The sequence below is a fragment of the Protopterus annectens genome, chromosome 4.part0, assembly GCF_019279795.1.
Source record: "Protopterus annectens isolate FY-2018-M chromosome 4.part0, PAN1.0, whole genome shotgun sequence".
NCBI lineage: Eukaryota > Metazoa > Chordata > Ceratodontiformes > Protopteridae > Protopterus > Protopterus annectens.
In genome coordinates, this window is record NC_056733.1 from 1708991484 (window position 1) to 1709018728 (window position 27245).

Genomic DNA, 27245 nt, shown 5'->3' on the forward strand with positions numbered 1-27245 from the left:
TAATTCAGTCCTGTATATGTTACGTATGGGTCTTGAGTTTAATGCAGCCCAACAGCTTCCTATAATCCTGTTGACATCATAAAAAAAATTGTCTGATATGGCTGAGACCCGTAGTTACCATAATATCAAATAGACATTTAATTATTTCTCTTAATATTCCAGCAAAGTCATTTGATAGGGCTTTTCCTTGTTAGAATTTAACTATGTCAGGTTGAAGATTATGCTTAAGAATTCAATATTATATTACTTTGTGAGACAAATTGTCCAAGTTTTGAATTGTGTATAAATAACATTTAATCATGCTCTTCTATATAATCACAACTGCCCCAGTGGATTGGTATCCTGAAAGTGCAGAAGGACTGTTTCAAACCAGTGGAAAAGGAAATTTAGTTAGATAAAAGAAGGCAAAAACTACAGAGAAATATTGATGTATGACAAGCACAGTATGTTGGTCAGAGAACAGGATGTATATTTTAACAGCAAACATATCACAACATGTAATATATTCTTTGAGATGCAAATCCTGGGAATTCAACTAAATATGCAATGTTCTGCAGAATGGTGTGTAGAAATGGTAATTTATCTGTGTATTGTATGTCTATTTCATTACTGAGGTGGTGGTGCTGTGGTAGCATTGTCGCCTCGCAGTAAGACATTGTCCTGTTCGATTCTCAGCTAGAGCGTCTTCTGTGTGGAGACATGCGTGAATGGGCATACCTTCGTTGAAGGTTGTGCATCACGGCCGGCAACTCAGCACATAAAAATCTACTGCCAATTATTAGCGGACCGGAGTTCCTCTGTGGCGACCCCTAACTGGGAAAAGCCAAAAGACACAAGAACAACAACATTGTATGTCTATTTCATGTAAAATGAGAAAGCCATATGTGAGATGCCGTACAGAACAGTATGTAGACATTGTAATATAGTGATGTATTTTAGGTTTGTTTCATGTAACATGAGAGAGCCATATGTGAGATGCACTACAGAATAGTGTGTAGACGTTGTAATATAGTAATGTATTTTAGGTCTGTTTCATGTAAGATGAGAGACAAGTATATAATGCACTACAAAATGTCATGTAAATTGAGAGAAGCAGGTGTATGAAGTACTATAGAACAGTGTGTAAAACTGTGATGTTCCTATGCATTGTAGGTCAATTTCATGTAAACTGAGTGAAGCTATTAATTAATCTAGGTATTTTGCCAAATCTGAAGAAGACTGAAGGTAGACATTTCTTGATGGCATGTTAACATATTAAAGCCTCACACAAAATATTCCTCTGAAGAAAAGCTATCCGTGTTCAGAAACTTCCTGGAGGCATTATCTCCAGGGAAGAAAATAAGTGTTAAGTAATTAACCTACCTATAAAATAAGTTTAATAGCATTGAATAACCTAGCTGATACCACCTTGTAAGGTTTTGGTTTATCAGTACTGGTTAGCTGGCCCCAGTTGCTCATCAGTTTGTATAACTACAGATTTTCTGTCTGGCCTTCACAATATCAATCTTAAAGCAATGATAACTAACTTGAATAGCTGTCATGAACTGTGCCCCAAATATTTGGTATTTATATAATTGCCAGTATATGTTTACCTTTTACTACTGTTTCTCTGAAACAGTTTGAATATCATAAGAAATGGATGCTATATAATATTCAATTTATGTCTTTGCTGAATTCATTATTATTTATGAATTTATTTTACTCCCACTACAACTGCCTGCCATCAGCCATGTCCCAGGGTCCATTCCCGATTATCAGCATCTGTCTTATTTGATCCTCAGAATAGGACAGCTGGCAGAAAATAGCTCCTCCTCAACCCCACAGCTGACTCCTTAGGAAGTAGGCTTGCTAAATGAATCTACGTCACCTGCCTCACAGGCAGAGCTCTTTCATTCTATACCACAAAACTGTGTTGCAGTACTTATATAGGTTCATAGGTTGGTACTTATTTATTTTCATTTGATAATGGGGAGATGCTACTGGTCTACCTTGATAAGTTTCAGCTTAAGTCCGGAAAACATTAAAATGAAACAAGAGCTGTCAAGATAACATAATTACTAAGACCATCAAGTATAACAGTTACAATGCAGTAATGTAAGTAACAGTAGCTACAGGGGGCATAATAATATTTTATACATCTGGTATGCCTAAATATGTCTTCTATTTCTCCCCAAATAATGAATTCCAGTATCATCCGAAGTTATAAGCCATCCAGTAACTCCACTCACATTAAACACAAAATATATTGTTCGCAGACTGTGCACAGAAGCAGCCTAACATTGTGCTTCTGGATGCCATGTTAACTGATCTTCCATCTGTCTCAGATGTCATAGTAGCTGTTCCTCTTGCCATTTCAGATGCCATAGTAGCTGCTCTTCCTGCTATTTTAGATGTAAGGTAGCTTGACTTCCTGTTATCTCAGATGCCATAGTAGCTGCAGTTTCTGCCATTTCAGATGCCATAGTAGCCTTCCCTTACTGTTATCTCAGATGCCATGGTACCTGTTTTCCTGATTTGGTGCTGTGATGAGGGCTGCACCTACACTGCAGTTGTTGTGTTGTTGTGTATGATACTGTGGTGTGTGTGTTACTAATCCTTTTGCTACTCACAGGTAATGCTGTGTTTCAGCTGATGTTGCTGTCATCTGGTCCTGCTGCTGTTTGTCCAAAAATGATTGATTTTGCTCCTCTAAGTGTTAATAATGCCATGGCAGGGTTTTTCCTCCCTTGTTAATGTTATTAGGCTGGTCCTCCTACTGTTTTGGGTGTAGTAATGGATTCTGCCATCATCCCATCTATGATTTCTGCTACCTTTATTCTTTTGCTGGGGTACAAGTTCTGCTCCAACTGCTGATGTTGCCCTGCTGGAACAGTTGTTTGGGTAGCTTTTCATGTGCTTTGCTATGACAGTAGCAGCTTATCCCTACATTGTTGCTATGGTAAAGGTTATTCATAATGCTGCTATTGCTGAGGTGAGGCTTGCTCCTCTTACACTTATGGTTGCCATTGAAAGTGATACATCTGCTTCTGATGATATTTTGACGGGGGCTGGTCATGCTGCTGTTGCTACTCTTGTGAAGGCATTGTCCTCTGCTCTTGTTTTGTTGTAACTGTTGCTCCTGCTATTGCTAAGGTGGAAGCTGATGCTCCTGCTGTACGTTTTTTCTCCCACAGTTTTTGCTGCTGTAGCTTGTCCTCCTCCTACTCATGCCGAGGCAGTGATTTCTTTGCATGATTAAAGCTACATGCTTTGTTGTGTCTGCTGATTTAGTGGGTGCTGCAGGTCTTGTATTTTGTTTTATTTCTGCGGCTCCTTCTATGACTTTTGGGTTTAGCATTCCTACTATTGCTGGTGTTGAAGGAAATATTTCCTCTATAACAGCTGATGACTTGGAAGTGACTGCTTGCACTGTGATCCCTGCTGTGGTTGTTCTTACTTCTTCTCTTGTTGAGAAGATTTTAAACTGCATGATATACCACAGCTACCAGATATGGATATAGGAGACATTGACTGGATTATTCCAGTTAAGACTGTGGATTCTACACTTGCAGTAGAGGTGGAGAATGAATGGGGATAGTCTCAAGGGAATGATGAAAAAGGAAGACTGATTATGCAACGTCTTTCCTCTGCCTATAAACAGCTGACATGCCTCTATGATTGTTGAAGTGTAAATGGCTTTTGATGCTAAAAGACTTTTGGGAACAATTTGGATCTGTGGGTACCAATACAATTTCTGTAATCGTTAATACCGGAGTGTTAAATGCAGTGGCTAGTTCCTTATTGATTTTACTGCTGCCTAGTTCAAATATATGTAAGTACACATTGTTACCAATGTAGGTATACTATTATAGGTGCACTTGACAGATGTAGGCCTTGGCATGGTGTTGGCCTCCAAGTGTAAGGAAACTTATCCATATGCTGGCTCATTAATGGTTTCTATGTTGTTGAATTTAAATATGCAGGCATTTATGCTCCACTGTCTGGAACCATTACCGGTAAATGTTGATTATAGTATACATTTATTGTACTCTTATTGTGGCTTCAATATTAAAAAAATAAATAAATGATGGCTTATCTGATTTTTGAAAATGAGATTCAGTTTAAACATTTAAATAGTAAAACTAAATCATAACAAATTAAGCTTGGACATAATGATAAACTTTTGCCATTCTTATATATATGAATTCTGAATATAACTACTCATCTCTTAGTATTGGTAGGACTGCTGTATTTAAATGTACAGGTATTTACATTGTCTAGCACATCTGTGCTGTCAGTGACTGTTGATTTATATGTTGTGATTGTTTCAATGTGCATGTAACTTGAATGGGTAACTGATCTTTCCTTTGTTAATGATAATTCTAACAGATTGTAAGAACATGTGTTGTTTCTAGTATGTAAAAGAATTAATATGCATCTAGGTTTTGTGTATACATGTCTGAATTTTGCAACTTCAATAAGAGGTTCAATGTTTAAATCTGTATAGTTGAAAATTCAAAGGTATATAAGTTTATAACTGCTGCGCATTTGGGTTTCCATAGCAATGTATGGACATATGAGCATTTGATATGGTTTCCCATACTAACCTTCTTAGCACACTCTCAGACCTTCACTTCTCTAATTCCAACCTTGCATGGTTCAAAGATTATCTCACTGGACCCCAACAAGCAGTCTCATGGCAACAGACTCTATCACCCCTATTACCAGTTGAACTTGAAGTGTCCCAAGGCTCTATTTTAGGTCCACTCCTATTCTCTGTATTTACTAATAACCTCCATCTCACAACCACTCATGCATCACTCATCCATTATGCAGATGACTCAACTGTGATTTACTCTGCACACTCCTTACCTGAACTTCAGACACTAACTCAGAAAGCCTTTTTTAAGAAGTCGAATCCTGGCTAACAAATGCCAATCTAATCTTGACCCCCCCCCCAAAAAAAAAAAACAAACTATTAATATTCTCTCCTAATAATATTGCTCCCTCTCCTAACTCTTTCTACATTACCTCACATAACAATACCTGCATAACCCCCTCACAGCACACTAAACTACTTGGAGTAGAAATTGACCACAAACTTAAATTTGATATTCATATTTCTCAGACAGTAAAAAAAGTACAGAAAAAACTTGGTAACCTATATCGAAATAAACATTATTTCACAACAAACACCAAAATAGCCATCACACAAACCCACCTGCTCTCCACCTTACTATATGCAGCCCCCATTCTTACTAACCTTAAGAAATCTGAATTACAAAAACTTGAAACTTACTACAATAAAATATCATGGTTTGCCACAAATTCACCAGCTAGAGCTCATCACTGCTTAGCATTCAAGCAACTCAACTGGTTAGACCTCCCCCTGCTCCTACACTGCACTCAACTCTCAATGACCCACAAAATCCTTTCACAGCCTGAAAAAAGTACCCGCCCTACAAAATCTTCTCAAACCCTAAACTACTGCTAGACCACTCTAGTCCCCCAACAGAAACCACATACAAACCCATATAGCCAAAAAGCAAGCAGGAGATGGCCTCTTTTCAAACTATGTTGGTAAACTCTGGAATGTCTTACCGACTGATCTCACCTCCCTATCATCCCTAACTGTATTTAAACCTGCCCTGAAAAACTATCTCCATAGCAAATGGATTTGTCCTTCCCCTACTCCCAGCTGATAACTAAGCTATTCTTTCACCACAACCAGCTTCAGTTCTTATCTACCTCACTCGTATCACTCTAATCACATTCTAGTGATAAAACATCAGCTTGAATATCTTTTACATTATTGCTGCTTGCCTTAATGATTTGTACATACTACATCTAAGTAATGGTAAAGAATATTACTACCTAATATTTCTTGACTTGTATTATAATGTTTTGTAACATATTTGCATACATTTTGTTTTATTCTTCTTGTATACTATTGTAACTGGAGCTTTTCTCCCTGGGCCCCCGCTGAAAAAGGACATGTGTCCAGTTGGACTTTCCCAGTCAACAAATGTAAAATAAATAAATAATTGAATAAAATATGAAAGGGTACAGATGTTCATGAGACAGAATGGTAATGTCAGATTAAAACAATCATTTGGTTAATAAAAATGTTTTTTGCACTTATGATAATGCATTTTTGATTTGCCAGCTCTATGGGAGTAAAAGCAGTTATCTTTTATGAGGTGTATTGTACCTGTTTCTAGGTTCTGACTAAGAAAAATATATATTTTTTACATAACAATAATAATATGATTAGCCATATCAGAATATTTTGGGTGTTTGCTCTTCTTGGTCTTTATGTCTGAAATAGGTCCAATGGGGGTCAGCTCTCTTTCCCAGTTAACAAATTCAAAATAAAATAAATAATATACTTTTATATCCATCTATATGTATTTGTTGAGATCACGACAAACAAGGAAATAATTGATATTGTACTCACTGACCAGGGAGGATTCATTGGTAGACTAATGAAAATTGGCTTTAAAAGTCAGACAGAATCTGGCTAACATTATGATTTTACACGAAACAGAATATGTTGCCTTATTGCAACATGCCACAGTTTACATAACCTTGTAGGATAATGTCTGTTTGAATGTGTTTGTAACTATTTTTAATGCAAGTTGCATCTAATGCTGGTTTGTTTGAGCTCGTATATGTGTCCTTGTCTGGAATTTTTTTGCACTGTGTTAGTTCTGAATATCCTTTAATGCTGAGATTTTAATAACTGACAATTTCTGGGCTCTTGATGTTGAAGCTGCATGTTGCCTTATTCTGTAAATAATTATTTTTTTTTGGAGTGGTTCAGTTTTAGGAGGTACAAGTCTTGCAACTGTCTAGAAGTGAATGGTGATAGATGTAAGCATGTATGCTAAAAATAACTGACCTGAAAGACAGTCTGTACAAAATTCCTGGTGCTAGTTGTATTAAGAGGCTGCATGTCAATGAGAGTCCAGTGGAAGGCTATATGTTGCTTGACCATACCAATTTAATGACTTTTTCTAAGAATATGTTTATTAGGTCTGATATTTTTGTTGCCTGTTTGATAGATATATAAAAAATAAACCAAAACATGAATTATCTGGCTTAAACTAGAAGGTTTGGTGATGCTGATAAATGGTATAACTGCAATTATATAATGATGTCAAAAAGGACACAAAGTTCCTCTTAGGGACAACCACCAAGTGATTGTATGGCATAAACTTGGATTGATAGAGAGAAAAGGTTATCCGATTTATATGGTGATATAAGAAATGTGTTACTAAGGCTGAAATTGACTGGAGGTTATTGATGCTGAAATAGATTGAAGGATTATGGTTTACAGTTAATTGATTTTACCTGTATAAGTTGGTGGTGCTGGCAGAGATGTATGCAAGAGACTGAAGAATGATGCTATCTGGTCATAACACAATGGGTAAAGTCTGCTCCTGTCCTGACTGAAGGGTTGTAGATAATGGGAGGAAAACACCAGTAAGAGAATGAGTAACCAGAATTGATTAAATGGTTACACAGTACTTATGGAAGGTAGAGGGTGGGGAATACTCTATGCATTTGGTTTTGATGGTACTTGAATGAGGAATGAATTAATCTCTGGATGAAAGCTATACAAGAAGGCTGTGCAATTCTATAGTTAATTGTAGTTAATTAATACTATGCTGATATGGGAATGAATTCTGAATGAAGGCTGTAATCAGAAAAGTCTATGGTGGTTATTTTGTTGACAGTGTCCATAATGAGTAGTTTGTTAGACAAGTGCTGAATGCCATAGTAAGCAAACTATTTGAATTGTCAAGAGGCTCGTATTTAGATTAACTGTGTACTATCTGAAAGATTATTACACAAAGGGTGCAGTTAATAGCCAATTTTAAGCTTACAGGCTTTTGTTATCAAAAATATGGCTATTATCAATATTGTTATTTTAAGAAGGTCATGCTATTCAGATCAGATTTCCTTTGACAAAAATATGTACATTTTATAACCTGAGTACTGTGATTGTCACATTATCTTATACTGTTTGTAAATGTTCCATATTTGCATTTTGGCAATGTGCAGTCATGATATATTAATGTCCTTTTCTTGAACTGTAGTTTAATAAAGACAACTAATTAAAAATATTTGCTATACTTTTTAAAATGACAGACTATTAGTACTTTCAGAAAGAAATATTGGGACGAATTAATAAAAGTTACAGTGAGGTGTACTTGAGGTGTATACCATGAGAAAACTTTCTGGAATTCAGACAACCCTCCCCCAGTGTTTTGCACTAAGATGTATAGCACTGTGGTGGTCCATGCTGAATGCTAATGAGGCATATGCTAATTATTCATTTACCCTCCCCCAAACTGCCTGAGGTAAGGCACTCACACAGCTGAGCAAGTCAGAGAATCATTCTGCTGCATAAAGTGCCTACTGCTCCTCGCTTCAGTAATGAACATGGCCAAAAGGCTGTGTCACGCATCATAGAAGAGGTAAGTGCCAGGAAGATTAGAGATAAGATAGTGTTAGGGGGTGTGTGCGTGTGAGGCCTTTGTGTGTAAGTGTATATGTGAATGTGTGTCTGTGACATCTGGTTAATATCCCACCAGACTGCCACCAGTAATGTGAGTTAATATCCCACCAGACTGCCACCAATATGTAACGTCCCCAACTTAAAACCCAGGTCAGTGATTAAGGAGCCTCAATCCTCTTTACTGACTCCAGTGTGGAAGTGTCATGGAAAACACCAGAGCACAGGAGAGTAAAATTCCACAATTTCCCTTAAAAGCACAACAAGAACACACTCTATTTCCTGGGACTGGAGTATATACCTCTGTTCACCCTAACTGTAATCCCCTATTACACACTTCAGAACAATGTGCTCCAGTTTAAAACCTCTGACTCACTCACACTCAAAATAAATTCAAATTTCACAAGCTCAAACACTGAGCACACAGATTTCCAGCTGTGTTCCCTCCCCAATACAAATAGTAAATGCTGTCACCAGAGTCAGACAGGTCTACCCGGCCTCCGATAGGTGAACAATTATTAAAACTTAAATATCAAAATAAATGATAACTATGACCAGAAGCAACCAGAAATTTGAGGTGACCTGGGGAGTATCAAACAGGTATAAGCACTCCCTAAACTCTAAAGAATACACTAAAGAATACACTAATCATCAAGCCACAATGAAAAGTAATGAAAAACATTTAATAATAAGTAAAATGTTTATTAAAAAAATGTAAATCAATAACTTTCAATAGACACCAGAATTCAATCACCAGAAATGTAAAATTAAACTGTATGATAGAAGTCCATCATTTTAGAAAAACTCTATCTAAATAGCTAAACTTTCCTAATATAACTAGAGAATACTGTCCCTGATCTAATCTAAAAACATAACAGCAAAGCAAAGACAGGCTTACTGTTTTTGGTGAGTCCTTTTTCGGGTATCCACTGCACAGCACTGTAACTGACTACAACCCTTAACTAACTGCTCTTCAACTGACTTCAGCAGTCTCTTTTATAGTCCAGTTTAATAGTCTCAACTGTCTTATTTTAAAAATAGCTGTTTGAAAAAGTTCTTTTTCCTCTCAATCATCTGTTCAAATAATTGCAAAGCAACTAGGAACATTCTAACGACATCACCTACTGATCAGCTGATTCTTCACAGACAGTTTGTACTTTTGAATCTCCCTCACAAATCTGTCCAATTAGAAATGTATCAAAACACTGACAGATTCTTTAAACATTTTGTATAAACGGGAAAATGCTCAACATTTTAAAAGCTTATTTACATTTTCACAATTAGACATGCTGGTATACAATACAAATTAATTTGAGAATATACAAAAATCTCCTGCCAGACATGGTAACACAGATGACAGTATTTTCATTTTCTTCACAGTGTCTGCTTGAGAGGTAGCAGTAGCGGAGCTGGTGATGGTTGTGTGTGAGTGTGTGTGTGTGTGTGTGTGTGTGTGTGTGTGTGTGTGTGTGTGTGTGTGTGTGTGTGTGTGTGTGAATGTATGTATGTATGTATGTATGAGTGTATCTGTGTATGTGATTGGGTGGGGAGGGGACTGCTTTGTGTGTGCAGAGGGGTGACTTAGCTGTTTTTCATACTTCTACATACTCCTAGTCTAATGACCAGAGCTTGCAACATTGGGAGGGGGGTTCCACTAGTCATCAGGGATACCTCTCTAAACTCATGCCTGAGTGCACTTAAATAGAATGCAAATGAGGGTGTGGGAAGAACAGCTAGCTATCAGGGATAAGTCTTTAGCTATGTGCTTTAATGTCATACAGCATCAGGGAAACACTAAACACCAGGAATAACTCTGCATAATGTGCCTGAAAGGCACTTAAACACCAGATGGGTAGGAGGGGAACACTAGATACTAGAGATACTTTATATGGTGTGATATGAAGGCATATATTTAAAAGTAAATGAGTTGTGGTGAACCACTAGTCACCAGGAATAAGTAGTGGGATTCCAACCCTGTACCTTCATACCTCCTACAGAGAGTATTAGTCCTTTGCTCTACTACAAGACACTGGAGATATTATGTTATAAATAAATACATATGTGAGATAAAAAATGACATCCAGCCTTAACCTGCTATGATAACTGAGAAATTCATGTAGTTGTTTATTTTTCTGGATATTATATGTATATATACATATATAGAGGATCTTAGGCATTGTGCATTGAATAGTCAGAAACACAGCAATCTCCATGTATTTAGCATATTTGCATTTTCCATCTTGCCTGATAAATAAGGTTTTACTGTCACACTGTTTGTAAAGCTTTTTTAGCTAGTTTCACTGTGTGAAAGTATTAACTGGAAATTTTCTCCATTTGTTAATCATCTGCTTGTTTGTTATGATTTCATGCCAAGGAGTGTATCATATTATGTATTTGCTTTAATGTTTCTACACAAGTGCATTTGAATTGTTTTTACTGCTGTTTTAACTGCTTTTGTGTAAAAAAACAAAAAACAAAAAAAAGTTCTAAGCTTGTTTCCTGCCTTTCTTGTAACTACTCTAGTCCAGATACAGATTTGCTGTATCCAGGACTGTTTGTAAGCTTCTGAGTCCCCCCCCCCCCAAGCCCTTGTGTTGGAGGGAAACCTTCTAGCTTATAAGTGGGAGTGGTAAGCACTTGGGAGTGGTAAGCACTAGGTAGCCTATCTACCACAAGAGGAGTTGTTTCTGGCCCAGAAATTGTAGTTTATTGGCTGTTTGGACAGTTTTTCCATCCCCTTCAACTTTCTTGTTTAAAAGCCCATGTTTGCGCTTGTTTCCCACCTTTCCTGTAACTAGTCTAGTCCAGATGCAGATTTGCTGTATCCAGGACTGTTTGTAAGTTTCTGAGTCCCCCAAGCTTTTCTGTGTTGGAGAGAAGCTTTCTAGCTTATCAGTGGGAGTGGTAAGCACTAGGTAGCCTACCACAAGAGGAGTGCTTTCTGGCACAGAAATTGTAATTTATTGTCCGTTTGGGCAGTTTTTCCATCCCTTTCAACTTTCTGGTTTAAAAGCCGCATCTGTGCGGCTTTGCACTTGTTTAAGCTCCTCACAGTGGCACCGAGCTGAGATAAACTATTACCGGTGCCAGAAAGACTGCTCTTCAGTTTTTCCCTTAGATTTTGCTAGTTCTTTCTCTCTTGCACTTCAGATAGCCTAATCTCTTTGCACTTCAACAGGTTTTTGTAGCAATTGTTGTAGCACACCTAAGTGCAATCAGCACTAGTCATTCTTCACAGAAATTGCTCCGGTACTTAGTAGTTATGACCACCCCTCCTGTCATGATTAAAGGGCAGTTCCTTGTGTTTTCTCCTATTAACCTGGTGCACTTGGGCATTCTGAGGCATTGTAGCAACTGCGTCATTTACACAGACAATCCTCTCCTCTTACCTCCCAACACTCAAACTTGTGACTTGTGAGAGATGCACTTATATAATTTTTTTTATTTATATTATATTTATATAAATAAATAAATAAAATAAATATCGCTAAATTGGAAGCTAAGCACGCTCCAGCCAAGACCGGACTAGCTGGTCAAGAGGAGAAGATCAACACCTGTACCACACTACATGGAACACATAGCCCTCCAGAACACCCACTATCACAGTTCTCACATAAAAACACAAACCACACACCCACCTTCGCGGAGGCAATCAATAGAAATTTACTCAAACAAAAGAGACCAACAAGACAGAAACACACTTGACCACCATAACACAGCACAAACCACAGGACACATAGCTCACCTCCACAGTGTGCCCCTTAACCTAAGCCCCTAAGGTTAAACACCTAGTCCAATACACTAATCATAGGTGAATCAATAGAGAGGCACACAGATGTACCACTCACTAGGTTGAATAGGGAGAAGGTAACAGCCAGCTGTCTATCAGATGCCAAAATCTGACACATAACACATGCACTCAGGTCACTCCACAACAAGTACAAGTATGACTGTGTCATTATCCATGGGGTGTGAATGACCTGAGATGTACCTCCCTGGACTACATGAAAAGAGATATGGTGGAGCTCTTGGATTATGTGGCCCATGCTGGTATGACACTAACACTGAGTAGTATCCTACCATCACCCAGAATGATACCTCAGTACAAACAAAAAAATTATTGACTTCAACAATTGGATACGTTTCTGGTGTCATTCTAAGGGGATCCAGTATCTGTCTGCTTGGTATGACATGATTGACAGACCTCAATGCTTTGTCAGAGATGGCCTAAGGCTCTTGCCACCCCTATAGTGCCTTTTTTAGTTGGTGTTCCAAAGACCAAATTACCACCATAACAGCTAGAAATAAATGAATCTGAGGCTCATGCTGCTCAATGCTGGAAGTTTAAATCTCAAGATGCACTCATTCAAAGCACTCCTCAAAATGGAGAATATCAACATTTGTGCTGTAACAGAGAACTGGTTTAAAGTGGCAGAAAGCATCCCTGCGCTACCAGGCTATAAATCATTCCACACCTTTCAGCCCTGAAGCATGGACTAAAGCTTCAAAGGTGGTGGTGTCTCCATATTCATAAAGGTTATGCACATGTCCAGACTTGTAGCCCAGCATAGCGCATCTGAGATACTGCAAGTACAACTAACACTGGGTAAGACAGCGATCCAGGTCATAGCCTGCTATAGGTCCCCAGCCATGTCCCTAGACTCTCATTCCATGTTCCTAAGCACCCTGCAATCTATCAAGGTCCAACCTAACACTCTCTTACTACGTGACTTCAACTACCCCTCCATCAACTGGGAAAACTACTCAAGCACCAATACACTGGCCCAATGCTTCCTGGAATTCATCAGTTCCAATACCCTGGACCAGCTCATTCTGACCCCCACTAGAGTAAGCAACATCCTTGACTTGGTTATTACTAACATGGGCGACCATTGCTCTACACCAATAGTCAATCCCTCCCTTTTCAGATCCGACTATAAACTAATCCCCACCGACATCCACATCTCACCCACACCCCTGCAAAGGTAACCACCTTGAAAAACTTCTCCAAAGCTGACTTTGGAGTCCTATAAACAGAGGTGGCTAACTTCACAGCACCCATGCCAATTGAAAATAGCTGCATGACTGCCGAATCATACACCAATGCACTGTACGAACATATTTATAAATGCATGGAACTAGCCATACCCAACAGAACCAAGATCCTCTCCTTCAAAAAAGGAAGCCAATCTGGTGGTCCCCTGCCATTACCAAACTCTAAACAGAAGGAAGAAACTGTTGCAGAAAAAGGTGAAGTCCCAAGACTGGAAAAACTCCCTTATTAGTCTCAACAAAAAGTTGAAATCCCTCCTCAAATCCTCTAATGCCAGCTATGAAGGCAGAATTGTGGCAGACACTAAAATCAATCACAAAGTCTTCTATGGCTATATCAAGTACATCCACGGCAATACCCAGAATTACTCTGAGTTACTGCATAATGGTACCTCCTATACTGAGACAACAGATATTGCCAACATACTGGCTGACAGATTCAGTGCCAACTTTACCCCTCACCCCAAAGGACCAATCACAGTACCAGAAGAATGCCAGGCACCCAGCATTACTGCAGCACAGGTTAAAGCTGCATTGTCCAAGGCCAAGAATACAGCTTCCATGGGACCTGATAATATTCATGGCTGTGTTCTACGTGAACTAAAAAGCGAACTGGCATAACATCTGTGTGCCCTGTTCAATCACAGCCTCATCTCCAGCTTTGTCCCAACCAAATGGCGCATTGCTACAGTCATCCCTCTCCATAAAGGGGGAGTGACTACAGACCCTGGAAATTATCGTCCCATTAGCCTGATGAGTCTGATATGTAAAGCTATGGAGCGCATCAACATGGACCTGATTAACAAAGATATAGGAAATTTCCAAACTCTAGACCCCACACAATTTGGTTTTATGAAAGGGAGGTCATGCCTGATCAACCTGGTTAACTTCTGTGAATCAGTCACCAGGGCTGTGGATGAAGGTAAGGCAGTCCATATAGCCTACCTCAATCTGGCCAAGACCTTTGATACCATTCCCCACTCGGGAATTATTGATAAACTCACCAAACTAGGCATCAACCCCTGTATCACAAGGTGGGTTGCAAACTGGCTCATAGATAGAACACACAGTGTGAAAGGAGTGGACTCAAAGTCAGACTGCTGACCAGTCACAAGTGGACTCCAGCAGGGATCAGTCCTGGGTCCTCTCCTGTTCAGCATCTACTTCTCAAAAGTCCAGGCCAACACAAAGGAACTCTGGCTGACCAAGTTTGCAGATGACTGCAAGCTGGGAGCCATTATTAACTCCACAAGTGATACAGGCATCCTACAGAAAGGCATCACTGAGACCAATGACTGGTGTCAAAACCATGGCGTTAAGGTTAATGCCAAAAATGTGTCATCATCCCCTTTGGTAAAAACTCAGTTCCCACTAATTGCCACATCGATGGGAGCCTACTGAACACTGAAGGTGTTATAAGAGATCTGGGGATGCAGGTTGTCAGCAACCTCTCCTTTGACCATCACATTGCCACTGTGGTCAGAAAGTCCTTCTATGTGGCACATCTCATTACCAAGGGCTTTGCATCCAGGAAGAAAGAGGTCACTGTCTCTCTCTACTCTTCCCTCATTAGACCAATCATTGAGTATAATTCCCCATTTGGCATTTATCTCACTAGACACCTGCAACAGCTGGAGAGGCCACAGAAGTTCCTCATGAAGAGGATCCTAGGCATTAAACACATGTCCTACATGGACAGACTCAAAAGACTGCAGGTATACTCTGCCTCATATCGCGTACTTAGAGGCAATCTCTGCTTGACTTACAAAGCCACATCTGACTCAGCTCTGTTAGAAGTTCTACATCTAAAGAAATCCCAATCTCTCCGCACCACACGCTGCAAAGGCCTCAACCTCATTACCACAATCAACAGAACATGCTGGAGGGACAGGTTCCTCACCCAGAGACTGCCCATGCTCTGGAATACACTTCCTATACATGTCAAGCAGAGCACCTCGCTGTCCCTCTTCAAGAGAAATCTTGATGAATGGATGGGTAATAGAAAGTTCATCCCGGGGATCACTCCAGTGGCTGTACTTGATAGAGGCACTGGGAACTAACATCGGGCAGCATGATGCCAGGGCACTTCTATGGGCTAGGCTTGTAAAGGCACCAGGGCCATTAGCCTAGTAGACACCTATGAACCTATGAACCTAAGAATCAAAATTGCAGTCTTCACCCTTTCAACAGTAACCAGTTTTCATAACCCCAAGTCTTCCCCACAGATCTTCCATTTGGTTACATCTCTCATTCAGCTCCTCATCTTACTTCACCAAGTTGCACCCTTCATTCCATATTGTAATCATTTTCCATTACTCTAAAACTGCACATCTGTCCATATAACTCAGCCATCTATTATTTACCAGATATTATTAAATTACAGGATGCCATGAAATTCCAAGTGGCCTCTTCAGATCACAATATGTTTACAGTCGTTCACCAGCCATTGCATTATTAATGCAGCAGGTAATACATGATGCGAGATCAGGTAAGAAATCTGGTGGTGTAATGCAGAAGTCCAGAAAATTATTAAAAGAAAGATGAAGTGCAGCAAAAAGTGGGAGTAGCAAAAATAGATCCTGCTAAGAAGGAAAAGTGGCTGGCTAACAAAGGGGTTAAGAGTGCAGCTGCAAAAGTAAAGAAGGAGGCATCAGAGGCTCTCTTATCAGTTTCTGGAAAATAACTCAGCAGATGGCACAAAGAAACTCTATCAGTCTGTAAGGCAAAGGCAGAAAGATAAAGAAGGCAGTCATCAGAAACCATTCATAACGGGGTGCCAGTGATAACCTTGTCACCAAACAAAGGACATGAAAGGCAGATGGAAGGAGTACTTCCAGCAACTTTTGAATGAAGAAAACCCCACTGAAAGTGTACTACCACATACACAGCCTACAGTGAAAGAAGAACAGGTGCCTATCCTAGAAGAAGTAAGAACAGCACTGAGGAAAATGAAGTTGGGGAAAGCAGCAAGATCAAAGGAGGTCACAGCAGATATGATCAAGATGCTGGGTGAGTTTGGGGAGGAATTGCTCCTGAGGGTACTCATAGCAGTATGGAGAAAAAGGAGTATCCCAGTTGACTGAAGAATAAGCTTTCTAATGTCAGCATATAAGAGCAAAGTGGATATTCATTACTGTGGGCAATATAGAGGTATCAGACTCCTGTAATACTACATAAAAAGGGCTGGAAAGGATCATCGATAAATGAATATGCAGAGAATTAGAAAGTAAGATGGGAGATTAGCAGTTTAAATTCAGAGTAAGATGGGAGATGAGCAGTTCAAATTCATATCATGATGGGAGATGAGGAGTTAAGATTCAGATCAGGGTGCTGTAAGACAGACTGTGAAAAAGAAGCTTTAGAGCAGTAATGAGTCCAACTGAACATTCCTAGATTTGGAGAAGGCATATGACAATGTTCCAAGGAAGCTGATTTGGGAAATCCTGCAATGGTTTGAAGTTCCAGAAACATTGATTGAATTAATGCAAGTTATGAACAAAGACCCACAGATCCAACAACGAATAGTGTTCAGACTCAGAGCAGATTTCCCAGTGAAAGTGGATGTGCATCAGGGTTCAGCTTTGAGCCCACTGCTGTTCATACAAGTGATGCAAACAAGTCAGAGAGAACAGATCAGAAGAGCTACTGTATGCAGATGGTGTGGCATTACAGTAGACTCACAACAGGAACATCAGCAGATGACAGGGAAATGGAGTGCAAAACTGAAGGAACATGGGAATGACACTGGGTGCAGAAAAAATAGTTGTTGAGGAAAAAATTGGGGGAAATCAGGAAAAGTTGAAAATTGTGATAGAAAGAAAATAGTGGAACAACTTGACAACTTCAAGTATCTGGGATGGGTGGTCGATGAAAAGGGAAGTCTGAATGAGGAGGTCAAAGCTATAATCGTAGGGATTAAATCCAACTGGCACAGAGTGTCAGGGGTAGTATGTGACAGAAGAATGCCAAAGAAGCTGAAAAGTAAGGTATACAAAGCAATGGTAAAACCAGCACTTCTGTATGCTACTGAAACTTCAGTGGTGAAGGCAAACCTTTTGAAGAAGCTAGAGCTGATGGAGATGAAGTGCCTGAGATAGTTGGCAAGATGCAAACTGTGGGACAAACAAAGGAATGAGCCAGAGTAGCTCCATTTAAAGAGCAAGTTAAAGATAACAAATTACAGCATTTTTTTGAATATGGGCAGGAAAGCTGAAGACAATCTGATGAAGAAAACTTGGGAAATACAGGAAAAAGGCAAGAGGAAACAAGGATGTTCAGGAAAGAGACGGATGGATAAATGTTGTGAGAGAAGACCTGAGACAGGCATGAATCTTGAAGCAGGTATGAGGGCAGTATTGAATCAAGTGAGGTGTTGACAGTTGACAAAGTGTGCTGACCCCACATAGAACATGGAAAAAGAGGGTTAATGTTGATGATGATGATGATGATCTTCAAGCAGAGAGGAGTTGCCATGGGGAAGCCGTGTCCAGGAAAAGAAATGACACTGAGTGAAAATCTTTGAGGGAGTGTGTCAAAGGTTTGGGACTACTGCTTCTCGAAACCTGTGCAACAAGAGGAAATGGGATGCTGAAAATCACTTTGCCAGCAAGTCTGAGTCTGTCTGTGCTCAACAAAATAGTCAGCAGACAGAGGAACAGAATGTGTTTTACCAGTACAGTGAGTTTTGCTTACTTCAGCTGAATCATTGTACATCTTCTACTGAAATGCTTTATACCCTAAGTATGGAATAAAGTATGCATTAATTCAGTGAGGATCATAAAAAGTGTTTTGCACATATTGTTAAAACTGGAAAAAGCCAGCCTGTTTGAGTGTCCTACCTTTTCTTATGCAATTATAGCTATGGGTAGGAACTATGTCCTTAGTTTTGAAGGGTACCTGATCTGTAAAGACAATTGTAGGATATTGTTCAACTAACTGAATAGTAATAAACGGAAGCCTAGTTGGCTGAGAGTGAAACATCAAATGAATTTCCAAATCAAAGTACATTTGTCTGAGACTGATGCACCTAATGGGTTTGCAGAGAAATAGTTTACCCTGTGTAATAAATGAGATGAACAGCTTTGCATACGCTATAATGCCTAGCTGCCATGAGCTGCATGTCATATGGTATGTTTTACCGAAGAAGACAGCCTGCATGAACATTCTGTGAAGGCTAAAAGCACATTTATGTTGTCTGTATTGTTTCCAGATCATTATGAAAAATATCTGTACAACACATTCAAAGCTGTCTTTACCTTAACCTTAACCCTTTCCAACCTGACTTTCATTATTTATTCCACTACCTTTTTAGACTGCTTACTTAGCTTCACCAAGTAGCTCTTTAAACCTCTTTTGTCTATCACACATTGTCCTTTTAACCGTCCCAGCCTTAGGTGTTCTATCCCTCATTATATTTACCAAGTTCAGTCATACAATGTTTATGTTAAAATACACAAATGATTACTTTTGAAGGCCACCAACGATTTATTGAGTTAAGAACTTTTTATTCGATAAAGGACATGGTAAAATAACAAAACATGCACACATTAATGCTTAACGTCTCACGGTGTTTTCGTCAAAACTAAGACTTCATCAGATGTATGCATACCTCCTCATTGTGCCTCCTTTTATATAGAAATCAATAAAAAACAACCAGTTACAAAGTAGACCTTGTAATTCAATCAGCATATAATACTTAACTTTAAAAAACCTGAATAGCTATAATAAATGTATAAACCTATCTTATATAAAAATATATAATAAATATATAAAACATTATTAAATGTATCATGTTCATAATAAAAATGTAAGAATATATAAAAATAAATGTATATTATATAAATATTTATGTGTATGTCACTTCAAAAGGTTATCATTACACATTTATTAACTTTGTAATATCCTATTTTGCCATCTAGTGTTCATTAAAATAATTTCACAACTTGGCTGCTCTAAGCTTTAATACAGGAGCCAGGGAGACTGCATCATTAAGGCCTAGGAATTTTGTGGCTTCTAAGATTATTTGCCAATATAATTCCCTATATTCAAGTCTAGTCTCCCATGGTCCCCCAAATTGCTCCATAGGTACTACCTCCAATACAAAAAAGTGAAAAGTGGCTTCATGACATAAACTATTATGTTTATATAAAGCATTGTTTTAAGTTTTTATTCTTTATATCTTAACCATGCTTGTAAATTCTAACTTTTAACTTCCTTCTAGTTTTTCCTATATAAAATGACATAGATTTATCACACAATGCTTTATGTACCACCCCACGTGTTACAGTTCGCAAAACTGTTACTATTAATTCACGTCAGTCGCCCTGCTAGACAGGGGTCAAGGAAGTAAATAGTGTGGGAAGAAATAGCCAAGGAATTGTTATGGCTAGGCTTGTATAGGCCCTAGGCCCGATAGTCTAGTGCCAACCTATGAACCTATGAAACTATTTATCTCTACTAGTTAGATAAATATTTTCACCTTTTTTTCAAGAATGGACAGTGTGAGCAACAACCACATTTAAATGTACCTCTTTGTAAGCTATTTTAACACTATTATTCCTTTCTAACATATTCTTTATATTGATATCTTATCTATAAATAAACAAGTTTTTTTAAAAAAATACCATCTAAATCAGAAATGCTGGTAAATCTAGCCCATTCTCTGTCCATAATGTCCCAGATCATACCTGTATCCCCATTGTAATCCATTGGAAATGCTTCCTCATACTCTTTGCTGTAATTGGTCATCCTTTCCTTTACCTGGCCTATAAAAATGTTTTCTTTTCCTAGTACAGGTGCAAATCTATTTTTTCTACCTTCCTTAACTTCATCTTCTATTTCTTTTAATAAACTGTCAGGATAACCTCTTTCCTTAAACATACTTGTCAGAAAATGGCACTCTTTTAAAAAATCACTGTCATCTGAAGTCATTCTGCCCCCCCCCCCCCCCCCCACACACACACACAAACTCTCCTTTCACTAAACCCCTTTTTTGGTAAAAAGGGCAAGCACTAGTATAAAATAAATATGAGTTTGAGTACGTTTCCTTTCTATAAACTGTTGATCTACATCTACCTCTGTCCTTCTTAATGGTAATATCTAAATAATTCATGTGTTCGTGTTCAATACTATAAGTAAACTTTAAAATGGAAGTAGTCATAGAAATATAATAAAAATTTTCTAAAAACATTTCTTCAGTTTCAATCTAAAATAAACAAATGTCATCCAGGTAACATTTGTAAAGAGTCCAACACCTTGCAAGAAAGAATGATGTTAGCATATGTTGGGGCACATCTAGCCCCCATTGCTACACCCTTAAGTTGCTGAAAGAATTCACCTTCATAATAAATATAATTATTCCTTAAAACCACATCCATTGTTAAACATGTATGAAATTCATTGTTAGTAAATTTCCCATATTTTACTAGGGCCTCCTCAAACCATACCATCCCCTCTTCATGTGGTATGGATGTGAATAAATCCGCTACACGTATGGTAATGAAAATAATGTTATCATTATATGAATTAGTTTTTGTACTTTTCAGCAGATCCCATGAAGATTTTAATACATCGATTCCCATCATGGAAAGTTCTTTAAGTTTAAAATCTAAAAACTTTGCCAAGGGAGCAGTGACCAAGCTTTCCAATGACACTATAAGTCTTAATGGTGGATCCAGAGGATTTTTGTGAACCTTTGGAATACCAAATATAGAGGGGACTCTAGGCCTATGATTATGTAAATACTTAAAAGTGTCCAAATCTATTGTTCCTTCTAGTAAAAGGTGATTTAAAATCAATAAATTTGTTTTATTATTATTTATTACAGTGTTTATTTCTCTGTTTGGCATGTCTGACTACCTCACTTCCTATCACCTTGCATTCTGTTTATACCTCTGTTGTCTCTTGGTACAAATCTGACATACACTAACTTGCTCATACGATCCAGTCCCAACAAAGTACCAAATTATCACACAAAATATATCACTTGTTAAAGGACCATCATTCTTAAGACCCGTATATGAACTACCATAGATTTCCATGTATCACCCCACCTAAAATTGTATCTACCTTGTCTTTCATATCCCCCCCCCCCACAATAACCCTTAAAAACATCCTTCATTAGAAGGAAATACTCTTAATGTGTAAGTAAGTAGCCCCCATCTTCACTCTAGGCAACCTTAACTTCCCCTCATCCTTTAACATTATACCTGTAACAGATTTATTGGCATGGAACTCCAACTTAGATTTTCTCTAACCACAATCCCACATTCAGTGTTTAGGGTAGCATCCTACCTAATTCAAAATTCTATATACTTTCTGCAACAGTATGTCAGTAAACAAAATCAGCAAAAATGTATACAGGAAGAATCTATGTTGTGTCTTTCTCAGCACATCCACCATTCTAAACGGTCTCCCTTTAGCTACCACCTGCAATACTAGATATTTATACAGCACCTTCACTCTTCAAATGGTCTTACTCCTAAGCCTCATTTCATTCATAAATTTAAATGTTCATTCCTAACTGAATGTGTCAAGTCCTTTCTAATATCAATGAGTATTACTGTCTCTCTTATTCCCCCATTCATTCCTAACTGAATGCATCAAGTCCTTTCTAATATCAATGAGTATTACTGTCTCTCTTATTCCCCCTAACTTCCCATTCTCTAGCAATGGAATTCATCTGCCTTTCACAAAACAAATTTGTCTGTGCTGTGACATCATCTTATGAAATATCTTCTTAACTTTACCATCCAGAATCCTAACATAAAAACTTAAAAATCCATGACATTTAAGGACAGTGTGCTATAGCTAGTTGGACCATTCCTACGCTTTTTAGTTTTGGGAAGGTCTATAACAAGCTTCTAGCCATGAAAAAGATACCTTGGCAGCATGATAACCTCTTAAAATACCCGTGATGGTTCTTCGCCACCTATATCCTCATCAGTTTATAGTAATCACATGGAATTCCATTTGTACTGCTTGATTTTACCTGTTCTGATGCTCTGTTTGTCAGAAACTTTCACTCAGAGATATGTACCTGTGCAAAATCTCCTTAAAAACTAGACACTGTCAATAAAATGACTGATCTCCCATACTCTGTGTATGTGTGTGTGTGTGTGTGTGTGTGTGTGTGTGTGTGTGTGTGTGTGTGTGTGTGTGTGTGTGTGTGTGTGTGCATATCGGTATATATCATGTCCACTTCTATGGATTAGGGTTCTTTATTTCCCTCACCATATATTTTAAGCAACACATGACTTCCATGCCTAAAGAGCACCGCAATGGATAAATTTCTTCCTGCTTGCATTTTGCGTACTCTCCTTTCACCCAAGTACTACTGGAGTACAGTCTGAAGCCAACTTCCTCATATAGGGTACCAGCTCTGTATTTTCCACATGTCCTGTAAGCTCATCCTTCCACATCCGTCTGTAAGATAATTTGGAAATCCACATGTAGTGCACAGAGCCAGAATTTCTGTACTTGGAATTATCTAATACAACAGTTTAATCTTTCCAAATTATGAATTTCCCCTCTTTAGAAACATTTTAGTTTTGTAAATACAAATTTCACAACCTAGCCATCATTCCAGTTAGGTGTATTACCTCCCTAACACTAACTCCCACTTCTCTGATATGCTTCATCATAGACCTTCCTTCCTTCCCTGCTTCACCATGCATCATTAGTCTGCCATTTCTAATCATTTATTAGAGCTATGGCCACATCCACATTCCATCATTTTAATGTACTCCACTTCCATTTTACAACCCTCTAATATAGTTTACAAGACTTCTTGCAGGATAATTTATCTGTTGTAAAAATAGCAACTTACCTCCTCTCCCTCCCAATTCTCTGTTATACGCTCAGCATCTTTATTCTTAAGTTGTTAATCCATTCCATATTCTAGACAATCATGCACATCACTTTTGCCCCTAAATCCACCTCTTGGTGACCCTCTATCAAGTCTAAGCCTTAATGGCACCCCTCCCACCTGGCCCTCTAAACATGTCAGTGTCAGCCACAGCAGCTCACTGTATGGTTTGCTGCAGACCCTCCCCTTCTTAACATATCATAAGCAAAGCTAGTTCAGACTCACATCCTCTCTGTTGACCCTACACAGCCTTACCACTCTGCAACTTTGTTGTTAATTCCCAGGTCATTCATTTGCATCCTGGCTCCCCAGGGTTCCTATTAGGAGAGCGAATTCTTAAATTAGTGAACGCTCTTATATCAAACTTTCAAATGCGAAACCTGAAAATGTCAAAGCCACGGAACATCGATTTTTTTTTTCCTGGGAAAAAAAACTATGTCCCGTTCTCCGGACTTTGCTGTTTTCTCCACTGTGGTGTTATCTTGGAATTGGTATATTAAGTTGGGAGAAGCCCCCCATTTTATTTTGCATGTAAATTGTTTTTTTTTTTTTTTTGCTTCAGCAAATTTTTTCCCTGGGAAAAAATTTGCTGATCTCTTCCTTCAACATTTTAAGGTTTCACATTTTTAAGTTTAATAAAAGAGCGTTCACTATTTTTAGCATTCGATCTTCTGATATAGACGCGCTCCCCACTATCACATATACATTTCCCGTTTCTTTGGCACCATCAAACACAGCTACTACCCTCTATACTTATTTATAGTTAGAGTATGCATCTTCTGGTCGATATCTCACCCATTCCCAAACTGTATCTGACCACCTATTAATTTGGAATTCAATCTGGAACCAAGTGCCATGAATACTAACAAATGACCTTGAACTGTACCCTTCCAGAAGGGATGTAACCCTCCATCTCATTTTAGAATTTCATAGGTTAAATGCCAAGAATTAAACTGCACAAGGCCATATTTCTTTAAAGGTCAAGGATGCTGCCTTCTTCCATGGTGTTTTATCAGTCCTCACTATTCTTCTAAAGGCCCTTTACAGTTCATCTAACCCAAAAGCTAACATAACATACACATGCTTCATCTTTTGCATAACATCCTTACTTGCAAGCAAGTTGCATTATAAAGGGGAGCAAGAAAATCTTTATACAGTATCAAATGACTCAGCAGTTTCTCTCAATAACCATTTATTATAAGGGGAAAATATTGGCATTTAACTTCATTGAACCTCAGCATCAGTACTATATAAAACAAGTAAGTATAGAACTAGTACACTGCTAATTCAAGAAAACACATCTGATATAGCCATATGACCTCATCATTCAAATGAGTTGCAATTCTGTGAGCATTATTTCATCCCAAATCCCTGGTTACGATAAAACGCAAACTCAAAAACCTGCACTGTATTTGCTGTCTCACTGTTTATGTGAAATCGTTGTACAATGAATTCTTTTGAGATTTCAGTTTTTCTCATTGATATGCTATCAAAGAATTAGTTCATATAAATTCAGTGTGTTTTGTGTGTGTGTGTGTGTGTGTGTGTGTGTGTGTGTGTGTGTGTGTGTGTGTGTGTGTGTGTGTGTGTGTGTGTGTGTGTGTGCACGTTGAGATGCCTGTATAAACATTTTTTTCTTTATGTTATTTTTCATATGATTAAGAAAAGCTGATATGATGTCACAATGTAACATATAAAGAAGTTAAACTTAGCTAGTTTAAGGAGTGGATCTGCCAGGTTCTGTTTAGTGGTGTTTATATGTGTGTGCTACTCACTTTCTTTGATGGGAAAAAACTTCTTCCACCATAAGAAGTCACTACCTTGTCCTGTGTAAATGACATGTCACCAGTAAGTGAGTTAATTTCCATAATTGCTCCTTTTACATATACTGTGAGCTTATTTACTCCAGTTGTCCAAATATGTTCTGACAATCTAGATGCATCACTCTTTTCTGCAACTAATGTAAGTCCTACTCAATAAAAATTTTTCCTCCAGGAGCGTGCTTCATACGTTTTCATATTTGCCTTCAACTTTAGTTATATACGGTTTTATAACTAAAATACTTAAGACTTGCTCTACAAAGCAATCATCAAGAAAACAATTTCCGAGTTCAAAATGGCCGCTGTTCTGTGAGCACTGCTATCACCTAGGTTTCGATATACCCTGGATTAAAACAAACCCAGAAGGCAACACAGAATTAATAATACAGAAATAACTGTAGATATTTACTGCTAATATCATCCAGCAAACAAAAGAGGAAGAAAAAGTGACAGATTCAGCTCAGAAACAGCAGGATTAACTAAGATTTCTGAATAACAGCTTAAGCAATGTGCTACCAAGGCCCTGCATCTGACTGCAAGATTGGTAGAAAACTATACAGCAAGATGTCAAAAGAGGAAAATAATATGGAAACAACAACAACTAAGACCAAATTCTCAGTACTAGCCTCACCTGAGAAAGACACAACTTCAAAAAGGCAAAAGACAACTAAACAAACTGACAATTCTAAAAATACAAATAAATCCAAGACAGACCAGCCAGCTAATCTGGAAGACATAAAATCTGCCTTATTACCTATCCAGCAAGCATTAAAGGACTTATCATTGCAATTTCAAACCTTTGGTGACTCATTCAGCCAAATAATATCCAGAATGGAAAAATGTGAGTCCAAAATAATAGAAAATGAAATAAAAATAAACTCTGTTTCTCAAAAAACTGATGACCATGACAAAGAAATACAAAACTTACAAGCAAAATTAACAGACCTGGAAGCAAGATCTCGAAGGAACAATATCATCATCAGAGGAATACCTGAAACTGTACTTCATAACAATCTAATACCAACAATCAAGCAAATAATAAATTCCCTCCTAGAGGAATCTGAAGAAATGCAGCAAATAACAATAGAGAGAGCCCACAGAGCCCTGAGGGAAATGCAAACATCACTGAAACCAAGACCTGTCTATATTAAAATATTAAACTACCAAGATGTAAATAAAATCATACTGGCAGCAAAGAAAAAAAAGAAAACAATTTCTACTGTTTCTGTTATCTCTAAGCCCTTCACAAGGTATGCTTACCTTGGTAGATAGACTTCCAAGCTAAGGAACTATGCGGTCTATCCTAGCAAATATACTACTGTTGATCTATATATTGTTTATTAAATATTATCTGTTCTTAATTCTCTGGACTACTCCTTTTCTGCACTTAAAATAATATTAGTTTATTTCATGCATAAGCATACACAATGCCCCTTACAATCCAGGTTGACAATACTTTAATTGTTATCACATAGGAGTGGAGGGAGACCAGTTCCTTTCACATACCCACAGTTGCACCCCACTCAAATGGCTAACTATTTTTGACTGTGCACACCTTCAACACCTGACTGTGATCATGTAAAATAAATTTTGCATATAATAAATTTAGTTTGTTATTTACGTAAGCATGCATGCATGTGCACTCATACACACAAGAGCACGTGCACCCACACATGCACACTTACCCTGATAACCATTCAACTGTGTTCAAGACAGTAGATGTCAGCTACTTTTATAGTTTCCACCAGAATAACCACTTTTTGTCTGCATATTCATATGAAGTTTAAGTAACATCTAGTGAAAGAAATTTGATCAGAGTACTGCATTTAGATTGCTAGCTATGCTGAGTAAATAAAACCATTGGGGAAGATGGTGGGAGGTTGGTTGCATAGAGACAACTGAAAGATCAGAAGTCTGTGGGTTCTTTTTTCACCCTAGGTACAGAGATTAATTCCATGCACTGACACTGCAGTGTGCAGCATAAGGGGAGGTCCCACAATCCTGAGTG

General features: G+C 38.2%; 1 protein-coding gene across 1 annotated transcript in view; it reads left to right on the forward strand.

Moving 5' to 3' along the window:
- Positions 1 to 27245, forward strand: part of LOC122799991 (vegetative incompatibility protein HET-E-1-like) — a 964337-nt gene that overhangs the window by 864276 nt on the left and 72816 nt on the right. The gene's annotated exons all lie outside the window — the stretch shown is intronic.